Source organism: Euprymna scolopes, chromosome 23 (genome assembly GCF_053919585.1).
Source record: "Euprymna scolopes isolate OS-2025 chromosome 23, ASM5391958v1, whole genome shotgun sequence".
NCBI classification, from domain to species: Eukaryota; Metazoa; Mollusca; class Cephalopoda; order Sepiida; family Sepiolidae; genus Euprymna; species Euprymna scolopes.
Genome location: NC_136504.1, coordinates 103,457,220 through 103,474,486, shown reverse-complemented (window position 1 = coordinate 103,474,486; position 17,267 = coordinate 103,457,220). Strand labels below are relative to the sequence as shown.

Below are 17,267 nucleotides of genomic sequence, written 5' to 3'. Positions count from 1 at the left end.
TATTATTTAATATTGCCCAGAATACTCTAATTTAAGATTTGGTCTCTTTTCTCTTCTTCACCTCGTCAGGCACGTGCATCTAATATACACAGACAACTCAAGGGATATGAGACATTATTTTCTTATTCAATCACATCTTTACACCATTAAATCATTCTTGGACATTGTGTGTCAGCTTGCATCTTAAATGTATATGGATGCTGTTTAAGTATCCTCAAAACTGCATATTATCGTCCGGTTGCTATATCAGATAATGCTTCCCATAACACTTTAATGTTGCTGCTTAAAATTATATATTATTTTAAATAATTATAATTATTAATCAAACGATACTTAAAATTAAACAAATGATACTTTAAAATTAAACTGTCACAAGACCATATACAAATATTTTACTAAAAGAAAAAACAGCATGCATCAATAAAAGTCTACTTCTGTATGTACTATATAATAAACTTCTATAATATTTTGTAACAAGACGATCGTAAAAGGAAAGAAAAACGTCTTTTGTAAAAAGGCGATATTTATTTATATTACATACACCGTTTGGTATACATTGGCGAAAGTTAGAAACATATAAAAATAAAGAACTGAATTAAGAAAGAAATAGTTTCTTTTTTGAACTGTTTAAAATTGAGATGTTAATAATAGATGAATCAGCCCAGATGTGGGGACAATACTTCATGCATGAGCTAGGAAACGCTTTGCTTGTTGCCTGTCATTTCTAAAGACTATTGAATAATTATTTGAAGGGTCAGTAAAAATTAGAATCCCCTGAAAATTGATTGATCCATGTGTAGCCATCTCTCATGGAGAGACAAGAAATAAATGTTTATAACTGTTAAACCACTTTCTTATTAATCGTTAAATTAAAAATTACAAAAATCGAAATTCTTTATCTATTTTAATGCAAAATCATTTTTTATAACAAGTAAAAGTTTGTATCCTGTCTAGTAAGCTTTCAAGCTGTGTGTTCTCATATGTTGCAATAAACTTGTTTTGTAAGAAAACGAAGAAGCACATACATCACAAAAATATGGTTTCTCTCTTTTTTTTTATTTTTCTTAAACTTTTTCTTCTAGGGGATGGGACATCCAACCAGATGTCTGACATTTACCCCTATTTTAGTGAGTCCAACCAAGAGATCTTTTCAGGATTCTAGCCGTCCCTTTCAGTGCAATCCTTTGTATTTCACTTGCACTTGGTTCACCGGGTATGCTTGCTATGTACTTTTTAAAGTTCTTTTTCATAAGCCCAGTTGCACCTATGATGACTGGTATAATTGAAACGTCTTTTAATTTCCAATTTCGTTTCATATCATACATAAGTCCTTGATACTTTGTAATCTTTTCCCTCTCAACTCTGTTAAGCCCTGTATCATTGGGTACACTGACCTCTATTACGGTCGCTTTTTTGTTTGCTCTGTCCCAAATCACTATATCTGGTTTAACAGCTGCATTTTCAAGATATGTAGCAGTAGGGATTATGTAGTCATAGTGAATAGTGTAGTTGTCATTCCCAACTGTTCGTTCGGGTGTATGTATTTCTCTCCGGTATGTATTCGCATATGCTGCAACAAATGTGATGTTTGTGTAAAAGCAGAGTCACATACATAACAAGAATACGGTTTCTCTCCAGTATGTGTTCGCATGTGTTGCAAAGAATAGGACTTGTCTGCAAATGTAGAGCCACATACTTCACAAGAATATGGCTTTTCTCCTGTATGAGTTCGCATATGTCGCAATAAACTTGAGTTCCTTGAAAAAGAAGAGCCACATACTTCACAAGAGTGTGGTTTCTCTCTAGTATGTGTTTGCATATGCCGTAATAAATTAGACTTCTCTGAAAATGAAGAGTTACATATTTCACAAGAATATGGGTTTTCTCCAGTATGTGTCCGAATATGATGCAGCAAATGTGACTTGTGAGAAAAGCAGGAGCCACATACTTCAGAAGAATGTGGTTTTTCTCCTGTATGTGTTCGCATATGTTGCAACAGCTGTGATTTCTGCGCAAAAGATGAGCCACATACTTGACAATTATATGGTTTCTCCCCTGTATGTGTTCGCATATGTTGAAATAAATTTGATTTGTTTGAAAAACGAGAACAACATACTTCACATGAAAATGGTTTATCTCCAGTATGTGTTCGCATATGATGCAACAATTGGAATTTTTCTGAAAAAGAAGTCACATACTTCACAAGAATATGGTTTCTCGCCTGTATGTATTCGCTTATGTCTGAACAAACTTGATTTGTCTGAAAAAGAAGAACCACACACTTCACAAGTATATGGTTTCTCTCCAGTATGTGTTCGCATATGTCGTAATAAACTTGATTTGTAAGAAAAAGAAGAGCCACAAACTTTACAAGAATATTGTCTACCATCAATGTGTGTATTCATATGCCGACGTAAACTTGACTTGTAAAAAAACAGAGAACCACACAATTTACAAAAATATTCTTTCTCTTTTTCTTTGTTTCTCTATGTTGTTTCATATTGTTCATTTAAAAAAAAAGATACAGACATTTCAGAATAATATTGTTCTTCTTTAAAATAAAAAAAATCAAGTTCGGTTTTTAGTAAAAATATAAAATGAACAAAGAATTACTTTAGTTGTTTTGTCTGCACTACTAAAATAAAAGATGCATGTCTGTAGAAGAGCTATTAGATTTATAGATTTGAAAGAGTTTATAAAATCATACGTGGGTCATAACCTTATATCTTTCTTTGCTACAGTGGAAAAGTATCATTATATTCCAGCTTAATGATTTATAACAATCAGTAAATAAGAAAATCATAACATACATTATTTAAAAACTGTTTAAATGAGTTACAAACTGATAGTTTATTATAGTTTTCATTTCTCAATTTCTTTTCCAGTATATTTAGTGTAAGAAGTTTGTTTGTAATTGGCATAATATAATGCAACCCACAATAATATAATTTCTCTGTTTGCCGATTTTTTAATGTCTGACAACTTACATCATGGAAGTTTCTCAAAATATTTTTAAAGATTTCCATATTTCAAGAGAATAAAGATATATTCACAAGGAATAATTGATTTGTTTTTGGCTGGAGATTCTCCAAATATAAAATAAATTTTAAGAGATACATTTCAAGAAATGATAGTAATGTTTATACAAGATTAGTGCAAATAAAATTATATTTGTTACATTATAGAGCAGGTGTTCATACGTTTATTTTGTGAAATGCGAAATTAGAATTTTAAAATTTGTGTGTCAATAAATAAAATTGAAGTCAAATAAGTACTTATTAAATATTCACAAATTCATTATTGACGAAAGGTTGCAATACAGATCTTTTAATAAAAGGAAAGAACGCTCAATAAAATTTTTCAAGGATACATTATTGACGAAATGCTGCAATACTTTTAATGCTTAATAATATTTATCTATATTATTTATCTGTTTCAACATTTGTCAAATTGATAGAACAGTAAGAAAACTTTCTATTTGTATAATATGTCGATAAAAGTAAAATGGCATTATTGTGTATTTAAATAGCATGATTTAATACTTTGTGTCGTAGAGAAAATAGCTTCATTTTGAACTTATAAGATGAATTTTGAAGTAATCTATATCTATGATATGTTGGAGTCATTATAGCAGATCGTCAGATTTTTTTATATGGGTTGGTCTAACGAAACTGTGAGAGACTGAGTATTTCTGCTAATTTTCTGGCAAGCTTTTATGGTGGTGTGTTGATACTGTATATGGTGGGCCTCTTAGAAGTGTTCAATAACAAAAAGGTTAGTTCTCACTATGCTCATATATACTGTCAAGAAATGAGATTTTGCTCCCAACTTGATTAATGGAGATAATGATAAAGTAAAATAAGGTAATGATTATAAGTCTAGTGGATGTTTGCATCTCACCTGTAAGTATTTCAACATGTGAGAAAGCAAACAACTTTTGTGGTAAAATGTTCGAGAATAAAATTCTAGTCGACAGAAGATAATTACATACAATTTACTGAAAAGTACAGGTATTTAGTTATTACATAGGACACTTTTAAAAACAATGATTTTGTTACTAAAGAGGATATTATTTACTCCTTCTCATTTTCTCATTATAAAACTTGAGGTTCAAAATATTGTAAACTATCGCCTTACATTCCCAGAATGAATACATAAGTTAGTGTTGTGGAGACGCCCACTAATAAGCATACGTGGGTGAACAAGATATAGATAAAGGTATCAAGTCAGCAAGACTGGAGAGCTGTGTTCAAACCCCGGATAGGCAAGATGCATGTGCCGGTTGCTCCATGAAAGACTTAACACACCCTCTGCCGGACAATCTTCCAACCTTTGTAAATATGTATTATCTTTTCGTCTTAATATATTTGTTTTACCTTTACTTTCTGCGTTCGTTTTGTTATTGACACAGACATAACAGTTAGTCTTTCTGCTACTAGGCCTGATGACTAGTCAATTACCTACTCTCTCCACTGTTGTTGTCGTATTTATTTATAATTAAAAACTTCATCAACAGAATCCTGGCCTCTTTTTACTATATGTGCCTGTCGCTTGCGTGACACTGCTGTCCGAACTTTCACTTTCTGGTTACCACTTGACGCGTCTTCTCTCCACTCCAAAACGAACTTCTGCAACTTTAGCTTTTCTCTCCCCGAATCCGACTTTTCTCTTCCACAAATACAACTTCTCTGCTCGCAATCTAACTTCAGAATGCCTTCGTTCCCCAAATCACTCCTCTTTTATCTCCAATCAGGAGCATCTCATTTGCATACCTCGTGGTCACCCTGTAGGCATATAAAGAAACAGGGCAGCCATTTTTGTTTCTTTCTTCTTCATTATGAACACGAGGTAAGCCACACAAAAACGTGGTCGGTCGTTCTTGTTTCTTTTTTCTTCATTTACACCACACGCCCCCCTGATCTTCGAGATCAATAGGATACTTCGTAATCCTCCATCCAAGCAGGCCGCCTCCTCTCACGTCGAGGCCTCTGGGGGACAACTTCTCGTGGGTTAACGTTTTCAGGTTCACTACAACGCGGGCCTAAGTCAGGTCGAGCAGCATCATTTGCTTCTCGGTAGCCCTCGATTTCCTCTTCTTCACTGCCCTCACTGCATACCGGCAATGTCACGCGACGCAGGTCTAAGATATGCCGGGGAACGCCATTCACCATCAAATTGTTCTTCGACTGCAATCCTGTTACGACCCCTCTTTTCCAACGAGTGGTACACTGTGCATTGGGGGGTTTCACCCACACCTCCTTCACCTACTTTGATAGTGGCTTCTTCATTCTCAATTCCTGCTGTTTTGTTGCACGGATGCCGCCACTTATATGTGAAAACGGCCCTATGAGGCACAGTTGTCTCATCTTGTTTGGTCTTCGGCGAGATGTTATACCAAAACACCGCCTCTATGGGTGATACGTTGCTTTTTTCCGCAGCGGCTTTAATAGTGCGATGATTCCTCTCCACTATTCCGTTGCCACTCGGCCGATACGCTGCTGTGAAAAATTGCCTTACTCCCCACTTATCGCACACCCCTTTAAAGGCTTCTGATCGGAAAGCGGGGCCATTGTCCATTAAGAGTTCCTCAACTGGCCCTCTCTCCAAAAATATCTCCTCGATGACCCCTCCGATCGCCCATGCAGCTTCTGCCCTGATCTCTCTCCAGATGGCAAACCTTCCCGGTCCACAGTCGACCATCGACAGATACAATTTGTGGCGATAGTGTGTCACATCAATGGCCAATCGCTTCCAGTCCTCCGCAACGTGTAGCTCTCCTGCTTTGTGTCTGGACGGTCCAGGGTCAATTGATTGGCATTCTCGACAGTTTTCCACCACCTCCCTAACCTCCTCCTCGGTGGTCTCCGGGTAAACCTCTCTGGCTAGGAATAACATTCGTTCTCAACCAAAGTGGTGCATTTCGTGTGACTCTTTGACTTCTTTCCCTGCACAGCATACCGAGGAGACCTCCTTTCCTCCTGCAGCCAGGCCTTCTTCACGCGTGCCATCGAATCCGCCTTGTTTTTTTCTGACGGGACCAACACAACAGATACTCTCAACTGGAATTCCGCTATCAGGTCGGTGAGCGCTCCAAGTCTGCGCTTGATCAGCATTTCCGCAGCACCCCTGGTCTTAACTCTCTTATCGCCAGTTACTGCCGACCGAATCCACGACGCTACTGTTGCCGAATCGGTTTTGACTTCAATTATTTTCAATCCCCATTTCAGGGCCAGATTGATTCCTTTTATAGCGGCATCTAGTTCTGCTACGTTTATATGGGAGAAGTCATTGTTTATTCTTAGCCACGCCACATCCTCCACAGTTACACCTCCTATCTCTAGTACGACGCCCAACGCCAGGTTACTGGCATCGCACCAAACCACACCCGCGTCTTCGCCGCTGACATACCATTTCCCTTTCACTGGGCCCTCATTCCTCACTCTCGCAATGACTTTTTGCAGCATGTTCATGACCTCCTTCGTCACACGGCCCTCCCAGCCATCAGTGCCTGTTTGTCGTTTAATAAAGCTGCATGCTATCCTGAGCCAGCCAGCGATAGGATAGTGCCCGACCATCCTCCCGCAGACTGAGAAGAGTTCTCGCCTCGTCAGCTCAGATCCGACTTCGGGTATTGCATTCCCTCGTTCGAAGACAAGGCTTTCTTTTCCATCTCGCCTTAGTTTCAACCCCAGCACCGCTCCTCCATTTAGGGCCTCCGCCGGTTTTGCAGTTAACCCATACTTCTCGATATGGCTTCTTACTTTCTCTGCTGTCACCTCTGCCTCCTCCACCAGGATGTCGTCAATGTACGAACTAGTGGCCTCCTCCACTGTACAGTCTTTGCTCAGCACTGTCTTCAGCACGGCAGTCATAATTTTGGGGGCTGAACTCAGCCCAAAGCCTAACCTCGTCAGACAATACACCCGCCCCTTGTACCGGACCAGTTGGTACTGCCAGAGTTTTTCATCTACATGGATCTGTAGATATGCCGATTTCAGATCGACAATCTTAGTGGCCCGCCCCATTCTTCTCCATTTCCTCATGACCTCCTCACATACGTCGATCCTCGTTCCAGTGTGGCAGGCTACGTGTCTGTTCAATTCCCTAAAATCCAGCACGGGCCTAATCTTGTTTTTGGTAGGCTGAACAACCGCCAGTAGTGGCAACACTCTTTTTTCTTCCCCTGTCCACGGTTTCAGAATTCCTTCTTTTATCCACCTCTCCACTTCTTCCTTGAATCCTTTTCTTATTTCTCCTCGCAGGGTGTTTTCGTAGCAGCCCACCTTATTCTGTAGTTCTGGGGGCCCGGAGATCCATTTCCATTCCACCGTCCACCTCACGCCATCAAACTTCGCCAGGAAACCTTTGTCCTCAATGCAGCAAACCTCCGGTTTTGAGGTTCTGACGGTTCTATCACCTTCCACTCCTGCCATCCCCACTGCGCCGAGACGTCCAAACTTCACTTGGCCCCCCCTTAACGTAGCGCCCCCCAGTCGGTTAATTGCACTCATACCTATAATCACGTCGACACCACCGACCAGATGATTCAACACTAGGGCTTGCAGTCCAATGGGCACCCCTTGCACCATTACTTCCGCTGTCGTCTCTCCTAGGCATTTCACATCCCTGCCATCTACAGTCCTAATAATCCTGGTTCCGCTCCATGACCTCGCGACATTCCTCGCTAACAACGTTGTAGTGCAGCCTGTGTCGACAAGGGTTATGGCTCTCTTCCCATTGACTACCACCGGTAACCGAGGCAATGTTCCATCATGCGCCATTTCCACACAGAAGGGTTAACCACTGGTGTAATAGCTCCCCTTCACTCGTTTCCCTGGTCCCATGCAGCAACACAATAGCGGCTAATATGCCCCACTTGTCCACATCGGTAGCACGTGATCCCCGGTCTCGGCTCTTTGCAGTCCTTGATCAGATGAGGACCCTGGCACCGGAAACACTTGATGGCAGGTCTCCCCCTCCTGTCGCCTCACCGGCTGCCTCTCATTCAAGTGAGGCCTCATGCACATATTTCCACTCACAGCTGCAGCCACGATTAGGCTTTTAACATTTTTCACTAGGACTCTGGCGTGGACCAAGAGATCGTCCACTTCCATAGAATGGATCCCCGTGATTCTCTGCATGTTTGCAGAGATTTCCTCTGGGAAGCCGTTCACTAGGTACAGCTTTACCGTCATCTCCAGGCTCCTCCCCACGTAACCAGCCAACCTTGCCAGTCTCCTGATCTCTGCCGCAAAGACGTCAACAGACTCGCCAGTCCACCTCAAACTTGACAGCTTGCCAAGTGCTTCAAATGGGCCCTCAGTGAAGGCCAATTTCAGCCTTTGCTCCACTAAGGCAAGGTCTTCCTTGTCTTCATCTCGCATCTGCTGGTAAATCGTGAGGGCTTCCCCCTCTAAGTATAGCGGCAGCAGGGTGAACACATCTTCTATCTTTTGCAGCTTCGCCACCATTTTTTATTTCTCCAGCCATTTAATCAGGTCACCCTCCCCAGTAAAGGGTCTCAACATCTGAGTGCTCAGTCTCCACTCAGCCATGTTAATTTGCTTGATGCGCCGAAATAGCTTGTCGCTTGCGTGACACTGCTGTCCGAACTTTCACTTTCTGGTTACCACTTGACACGTCTTCTCTCCACTCCAAAACGAACTTCTGCAACTTTAGCTTTTCTCTCCCCGAATCCGACTTTTCTCTTCCACAAATACAACTTCTCTGCTCGCAATCTAACTTCAGAATGCCTTCGTTCCCCAAATCACTCCTCTTTTATCTCCAATCAGGAGCATCTCATTTGCATACCTCGTGGTCACCCTGTAGGCATATAAAGAAACAGGGCAGCCATTTTTGTTTCTTTCTTCTTCATTATGAACACGAGGTAAGCCACACAAAAACGCGGTCGGTCGTTCTTGTTTCTTTTTTCTTCATTTACACCACATGTCTCAATGCAAAGAAAAAAGAAATGTACATATAATGAAATAAAGAGGAAACAAAATAAAAACAAAAATGTTTTCTTCATTTATGCAGAAGGGTAAACTCTTACAAAAGGAAATGCTTATAAAAACTACAATATGGCTTTGCAAGTTTTTCTATACACAAATACGTATTTTAAATAGACAATGCTTAGTTAGTAGTTCGAGAAATTATTTTTTCTCAGAGTTATATCGTTAATACGGACTTTAGGGGCTTTTTCCGAAATGTTCCTGTAAAAAAAAAATTTTTTATTGTTACAAATTATGATGCTTTATTTACATAAAAAAAGAGCAAAAATAAATTTATTCTTTTTATTTACTCCTGAAAACCATAACTTTAATAAAGGTATTTTTTGTTTAAATAAAATGATACATTTCCGCTATGAATTAAATAAAAATAATTGGTTCATGATATTCCGTGATCATTATTTGATAAATACTGAAAATATCATTAAAATTGGTTAATTTCCTGATGTTTGGTGAATTTTTAAGTAAAGAAAGGGGTCAAAATATTTTGAGCATCGGCATTCATTTTACACATATTAAAAAAAAAAAAAAATACTGACTGACTCCCTCCTTCCATTTTGGCTGTGCTTGCAATATACGTTACTGTGACATATATTGGATGAGGTTTTAACAGTATTTTGTATAATTTTTTATGTTTAAGTCATTATCAAAACTCTAAACATTTACGTGTCAACGTTTTAAAGTGAGTAAAACCACAAAAAAGATTTTCCAGATAGGTAGAAGAGTAACTTATCTTGCCGTTGAAAACATTTATTATACATTTGAATTTTTTATCACATTTTCGTACCTCTGTGGATTGTAAAACAAACCCAAATATTCTACAAATATGAAAATTTTCACCCAAACCTGATATTCTTTTCATTCTTAAAAAATTATTATTGTGATGGTGGGTGGGGACTTGGAAGTTAGCCACTTTTAGACCTCAATACCAAAAGCAAGGCGAAATCTAATTGGTTCCGAAGCCCCCCCCCCCAAATGTCTAAAATCAAGTAATACTTACTTTTTGTTTGTCAATCTGCTTTCAAGAAAGACACGATATGTTGATTAAAACGTGACGAAGTTTACGAGTTGAAGTAAACATTCAAGATGGCGAGCGGAAAAAAAAAACAAGTTCGCAGAAAATAAAAGAAAGGGGAAATTAAAATGAATAATTTCAAACAGAGTTGATCATTACGGGTAATACTATTACTGTTTTATTTTTTGCAATATTTAAATATTGAAACAACGAAAGATTACAAACACCGTCGATCTTGGATCAATGATAACATAAAACAGCAAACAAACAAACAAGCAAACAAACAAACAAACAAACAAACAAGCAGACAATACGACTAAGAAAACTTTGGTAAATTTTCAGATTAGGTCCACCTCAACAATTTTCTTTTAAATGACGACTTGCATAGGTTTTCGACTATGCTGAATACGAAAACCGCATTGAAAATTTTGCAGAAATAAGTAGTTATCGAGATAGAAAAAGTTGTATTATGCATTGTATTCTTTGGCGGCCATTTTTACGCGCGTGCGCGCGCGGCATAAACAAATCTACTCATCTATGACTGACACTGCACGCGTGTAAAAAAGATGGCCGTAAAAAAATACAATGCATAATACAACTTTTTATATCTCGATAACTAATTATCTCTGCAAAATTCCAATGCAATTTTCGCATTCAGCATAGTTTAAAATCTTTAAAAGTTGTCATTTAAAAGAAAATTGTGGTGGTGGATCTAATCTACAAAAATAACAAAATTTTCAACTGTTATAAAAGGTATTTATGACTTTTATCATTTTTTTTTTAATTACATTTTCACCCCATACAAAGCACATTGCCACTTTGGTATAGGGGGCTACTAACCGGAGCAACAACTACTGGGGTTCTATGTAGGGATTTGGGCAGCAAGATGTTGGTTTACGTTGCACTTGAACTTCTGCATGTCAGTACAGTTGGGGAAGCAGGGACCTGGAATGGAATTCCAAAGTCTAGCGGTTCTGGGGAAGAAACTACTGGAGTAGAAAGATCTTTCACATCTAGGGACTTCTACAGTGTTGGGGTGGGATTTTGCAGCTTGTCAGGTCTGTCGAGGGTGTTCACGTCGTGGGGGCACAAGTGCTTGCAGTTCGTCAGAGCATTCACCATTACAATACTTGTAGAATAGGCAGAGGGATGTAACGTTTCGTCGATGGGACAGAGGTCGAAGCTTAGATGCCAGTTCAGGGCCTATCAGATTTGCGACTCTCTTTTGAACCTTGTCAAGGAGCGAGAGACTAGTAGCCGATGCACCAGCCCAAATATGACAGCAATACTCTATACATGGGCGAATGGTTGCCTTATAGAGGTACAGGATACTTTCGGGTGTTAGTAGTTTTCTACCATGGTAGAGAGAGCCCACCTTCCTTACAGCGGTCCTGGCAATGCCCTCGATGTAATCGTTCCAACTCATGTTTCCTGTGAATGTTAGGCCAAGGAGCTTGAAAGACGTACTCTCAGATAAAGAGTCGTTGGCCATTGCTATAGGTGGTAGAAAAGGTTTCTTATAATTATTGAATGAAACTAGTTTAGTCTTGGTGGTATTGAACGTGACCATCCATTTTTGTCCCCATTCCGCTACAGATAGGAGGTCATCTTCTAGTGTTTCTGCCATTTCTTTAGATATGTGTTCATTTGTTTTCCTGTCGTGTCTGTTATAGAGTGTGGTGGCATCAGCATATATGCCCATCTCAGAGGAAACTTTGTTGGGGAGGTCATTTATGAATATCAGGAACAGTAGAGGTCCAAGGATAGACCCCTGGGGCACTCCCGCATTTATATCATATTGTTTAGATGTACGACCGTTAAGGACAACCTGGATTTTTCTCTTATCTTAGAAGGATTTAATTATGTTAAGTATTCTACCAGTGATACCGTATGATCTAATCTTCCTGAGGAGACCTTCATGCCATACCCTGTCAAAAGCCTTAAATATATCTAGAGCTACCGCTCTGCCCTCCCCCGCTTTGTCCAGTGAATGGTACATACGTTCAGAGATGACAGTTAGAATGTCTGCTGTGGAACAGGCTTGTCTAAATCCATATTGTTTGTCAGTCAGAAGTTTAGCATCTGTAAGGTGACGGACTAGAGCATGGTTAATTAAGGTCTCAAATATTTTGGCAAAAAGTGGGAGGCTAATTGGGCGATAATTTAATGGGTCAGTTCTTTCGCCAGAATTTTTGAATACTGGTACCACAGAAGCAGTTTTTCAACAGACCGGAAAGCAAGATTCATTAAGGCATTTGTTGTAGAGTTTGGAGAGAACTGGAGCCACTTCAGCTGAAGCCTTTTTTAATAGCACATATTTGTAAAAAGGGACGAATAAGGAAAAAGCTGTGTTAGTTCTTGGCAGCGAAATACTAGGAGTTCAGTTCACCACTCCCCACCGAAACAGGGAGTCAATTAACAAAATTGTTAGAATGAAATGAAGGGTAACAGTGTTTTCGGATAAGAATTGGTGGGGTTATTCATTTTCTTGCCAGGATAATAGTCACAATAGCACGAACAGGTTAATAACGATTTTCAAGTAAACCAATAACGTTTTGGAGGGTTCGGGGATAACAAAGTGGGCCCTCTTGCACTTTAAGGAAACTTAAATGTGAAGGGAAAAATGGGACGAAGTCGTATTACACCGGTTAAAAGAATGCCATTTGATTGGATAGCGAAATATTGACGTCATTACAATAAAATATTAATAAAATTTAAAAATTGAAAATATTGGAAAAGAATTTAATTACTAAGTATTTAATTATTAATAGTATAAAAATAATAATGTAAAAGAATTTTCTAATTTTTTTAAAGTAAAGATAAAATTAAAAAATTGAAATTATTGTAAAATTTAAGTATTTGATAATGGTATAAAAATAATTAATGTAAAAGAATTTTTAAAGACATTTAAGTAACACGATCGCCTAATTATAGTGAACTATTTTACTTTTATTTTAAAACGTTAATTAGCTCCTCTCTAGTTATTACGATAAAATATGGATAGAATTTAACAATTGAAATTATTGTAAAAGAATTTAATTACTAAGTATTTAATAATTATTATAAAAAATATTTTTTTAAAAGTTAGTCATATTTAAGTAACACAATTCGATCGATGTTTGTCATTTTATTTATAAAATTACGTTTTAAAAATGGTTTTAAAAATTGTTTTAAAATTCCTGCATTTTATTAATGCAGGAATTTTAAAACAATTTTTTTAAAACCATTTTTAAATCATTTATTTTTTTAAAAAATCTGTTTTCTAATATTGTCAATTTCATTATTCCATTTTTCATTTACAAAATGACGTCAATATTTTGCTATCCAATCAAATGGCGTTCTTTCAACCGGTATAATACGACTTCTGTTCCATTTTTGTTCTTCATATTTTAGTTTCCTTAAAGTGCAAGAGGGCAACAAAGGGAACTATTTTTGCCATCAGAATTGGTTATAGCACGTAAATGGGTGCGATTGTGACAGAGTCTGGTTCCATCGGGCGACTCTATTAAGTAATGAAATATTATTTTGTTGTTTAGAAAGGAAGAACGCCGAACACATGATATAGTGGCATCAGTCATAACGGCTACCTCTTTTTCTTTTTTTTAATATTGTTTTCAAGTCGGCCACTTCAAGCTAGGGTCTCTTTCTCCAACTCCCTCTTTTGGAGAGTTATCTAAAGGTAGGTAATTTTTTGAAATGACTAAATTATAGAGAAAAAGAGAATTTTAAAAAACGATAAAATAAAACATAAACTCAAGCTGTGATTGTTCCATCTCTAAACCTTTTTTTGGGGGGGGGAGGTCTGATAATACGCCCAAATCTGATCGTTTGATCTGGTTGTATGGTTGTTTAAGTGTTTCTGACTAGTATTCTAAAGGATGCTTGTTTGAGAGGTCACTGTTGATTCTATGTGTTGTTGTTGTTCGTCTCTACATTAGTTGTACAGTTTTGGGTGAGATTTTTTGGAATGTCATTTGGGTGTACCTCAGAACTCGCTGTGGTTCCGGATGGGCCTCATTGAAGGTGTTATGGATTTCGACAGAGAGTGTTTCTTGAAGAGGTTTGTACTATGTATGACCTTGACTCTATGTTTAATTGCTTGGTAAGTGCAAGAGACCACTCCCCTATATCTTTATTTAAAACACGCACAGGTTTTCCTATGTGCAGTTTTGGGCAGCTCTTTTGCACACTGTCATAGTACATCTTTTGATTTGCCTTCCTTTGATAGAATTGTGTCATTATCTTATCCTTGTTGGTGTTTTAATTGATACATCTGACTTAAATGTTCCCAGCTAGCTTCCTTTGGTATAGAAATTCTCTTAGTGATAGAATAGTATGACCTAGGGGAGTCGCCCACCAGTATAGGGATAAATACAACATTTTATGCTATAGAAGTACTAAACCCCACAATCGTAGGGCTTCAAACAAGTGCAAAGCTGAACTAATGATTACACATGTGGACACCTTTAGAAAGTGTTTAACCGATAAGGTGCCAAGCCATAAAACAAAGGGAAACTACGTTTTCTAGGTATGCTAAAATTACCTTTCTCCGTATATTTCAAACTTTGCTGAAAAGACTCACCCATTGAATGGCTGACTATCAAAAGTACTACGACTGACTCACGGAAATGATTCCATAGTTCACATCATTTGTGTTGTTTGTGAAGGAAGAAAATCGAACGCATTGAAAGGAGTTATAATCACACCCTCACTTTTTTTAACATTCTTCTGTTAATCACACACGCCCGAAACCAGGGTTCTTTTTGGAACTCCCCTTTTTGAAAGGTTATCTAAGGAGAGGTAATGGTGACATATTATCTCATCTCCCTTCTTCCAAATACTAAATGAAAACAGAAGAAGACGTTTAGAAAATTACAGAACAAAAAGTTAATTTGTGATTGTTCCATCTCTAAACCGTTTGGGAGGTTAAATGATACGTCCACATATGTCTGTTAGATCTATTGCATTGTTGTTGTTGTTTATGTGTGTCTGATACTCTGAGGGGTGCGGGTTTAAGAGGTCATTGTTGCTTGTGTGTCTCGGTTGTCTTTTTCCAGAAGGAGTCAATACTCAATATATATATATATATATATATATATATATATATATATATATATATATATATATATATATATATATATATATATACAGTGATGATCATATTTATTGGCACGGTAAAATAAAAGTTAAATTTTGTCTAATAAATTCTAAAAAAGGGATTAAATTAAAGAAAATAACAAAGTATATTATGTATTTTTAACTGGCCTTTCCGATGCAGCAATCGGATTTTAGAAAAAATAAATAACAAAGGAACAACAAACATAATTGCAAAAAACCCTTGTTCAAAATTATTGGCACGGCTTTGTTTTTCTTTTAGTATCAGTATAATATCAATCAATTTCCGGTTTACGTGCTTTCTGAACTTTTTTTATAGCCATATTATGCTTGTTTAACGCTAATTCAGTGAATAATTTTTTTCAGATAATTTTTAGATAGCGATTTATTTAAACTATTATAAGTGACTAAATTATAATTTTCAATCGCCATGGTTAAAACTAAGGAACACAGCGAAGACGTCAGGAAGCTTGTTGTAGCATGCCATACCAATGGGGAGGGCTATGATAAGATTTCAAAGAAGCTAAACCTTCCCAAATCCACTGTTAGAGCCATAATAAACAAGTTCAAATCGCAAGGCCACGTTATGAGTTTAGAGGGTAGAGGGAGAAAAAGGATTCTTTCCCCAAGAGATGAACGGAAAATTGTTCGACAAGTAAAACAAAACCCAAGGATCTCTGTTGGGGAGATTGTTGATGACCAGAGCACCTCTGGAGTGAATGTATCTCGACATACAGTTGGTAGAGTTTTGAAGAGAGCTGGTTTAAAAGCATGTCGTCCGAGAACGACTTCCTTATTGAAGCCTATGCACCTGAAAGCAAGGCTAGCCTTTGCAAAACGTCATATTGATAAAGATGTTGCATTCTGGAAACGTTCTATGGACTGACGAAACGAAAATAGAGTTATTTGGCCATAATAAAGTGTCTTATATTTACAGAAAATCTGGCGAAGCTTTCCTGCCTAAGAACACCATATCCACAGTGAAGCACGGTGGAGGCAGTTTGATGTTTTGGGGATCCTTTGCTGCCTCTGGACCAGGGCGACTTGTTAAGGTCACAGGTAGCATAAAAAAGGAAGATTATGTTAAAATATTGGATGAAAACCTGAAAGACTCTGCTAAAGAGCTCTCACTTGGTCGTCGTTGGTGGTTCATGCAAGATAATGACCCAAAGCATTCGGCTAAACTGACTAAGAAATAGCTTGAGGACAATCATATTAATGTTTTGGAGTGGCCATCACAAAGCCCAGACCTTAATCCAATTGAAAATTTATGGAGAACATTAAAATTGAAGGTAATGCAAAGGAAGCCTAAGGATCTTATTCAATTGGAGGATTATTGTCAGGAAGAGTGGGCTAAAATTACTACTGAAGAGTGCAACAACTTGGTTGTAAACTATGAAAAGCGACTGAGGAAGGTAATCAAGGCCAAAGGCTATACAATTGATTATTAAATAAATCGTGCCAATAATTTTGAACAAGGGTTTTTTGCAATTATGCTTGTTGTTCCTTTGTTATTTATTTTTTCTAAAATCCGATTGCTGCATCGGAAAGGCCAGTTAAAAATACATAATATACTTTGCTATTTTCTTTAATTTAATCCCTTTTTTAGAATTTATTAGACAAAATTTAACTTTTATTTTACCGTGCCAATAAATATGATCATCGCTGTATATAATTATATACATATATATATATGATTATATACATATATATATGATTATATATATATAATTATATATATATATATATATATATATAATTATATATATATGATTATATATATACATTTATATAATTATATATATATACATATATATTTAATTATATATATATATAATTATATATATATAATTATATATATATATACATAATTATATATATATAATTATATATATATATATACATATATATATGCATATGCATATATATATATACAAACACAATTAGAGTTGGGCCCGTTTTTAGGGGGTCACTCTGCATATATATATATATATATATATATATATATATATATATATATATATGCCATCGTTTGTAGATTTTATCATTTTTATCTTATTCGCTGCCACCATGAAATACTATTTTGTTCTTTAGAAAGGAAGAACACCAACGTATGATACAGTGAAAAC

At 37.1% G+C, this 17,267-nt stretch overlaps 1 pseudogene across 1 annotated transcript; it reads right to left on the bottom strand.

Annotated features, from left to right (window-relative positions):
- Nucleotides 1-505: 505 nt before the first annotated feature.
- Nucleotides 506-10,177, bottom strand: LOC145246087 (uncharacterized; annotated as a pseudogene). The gene is made up of 2 exons (XR_013863078.1): nucleotides 10,009-10,177; nucleotides 506-3,086 (listed from the first exon to the last, which is right to left on the bottom strand). The product of XR_013863078.1 is annotated as an uncharacterized LOC145246087 (transcript).
- Nucleotides 10,178-17,267: the final 7,090 nt, after the last annotated feature.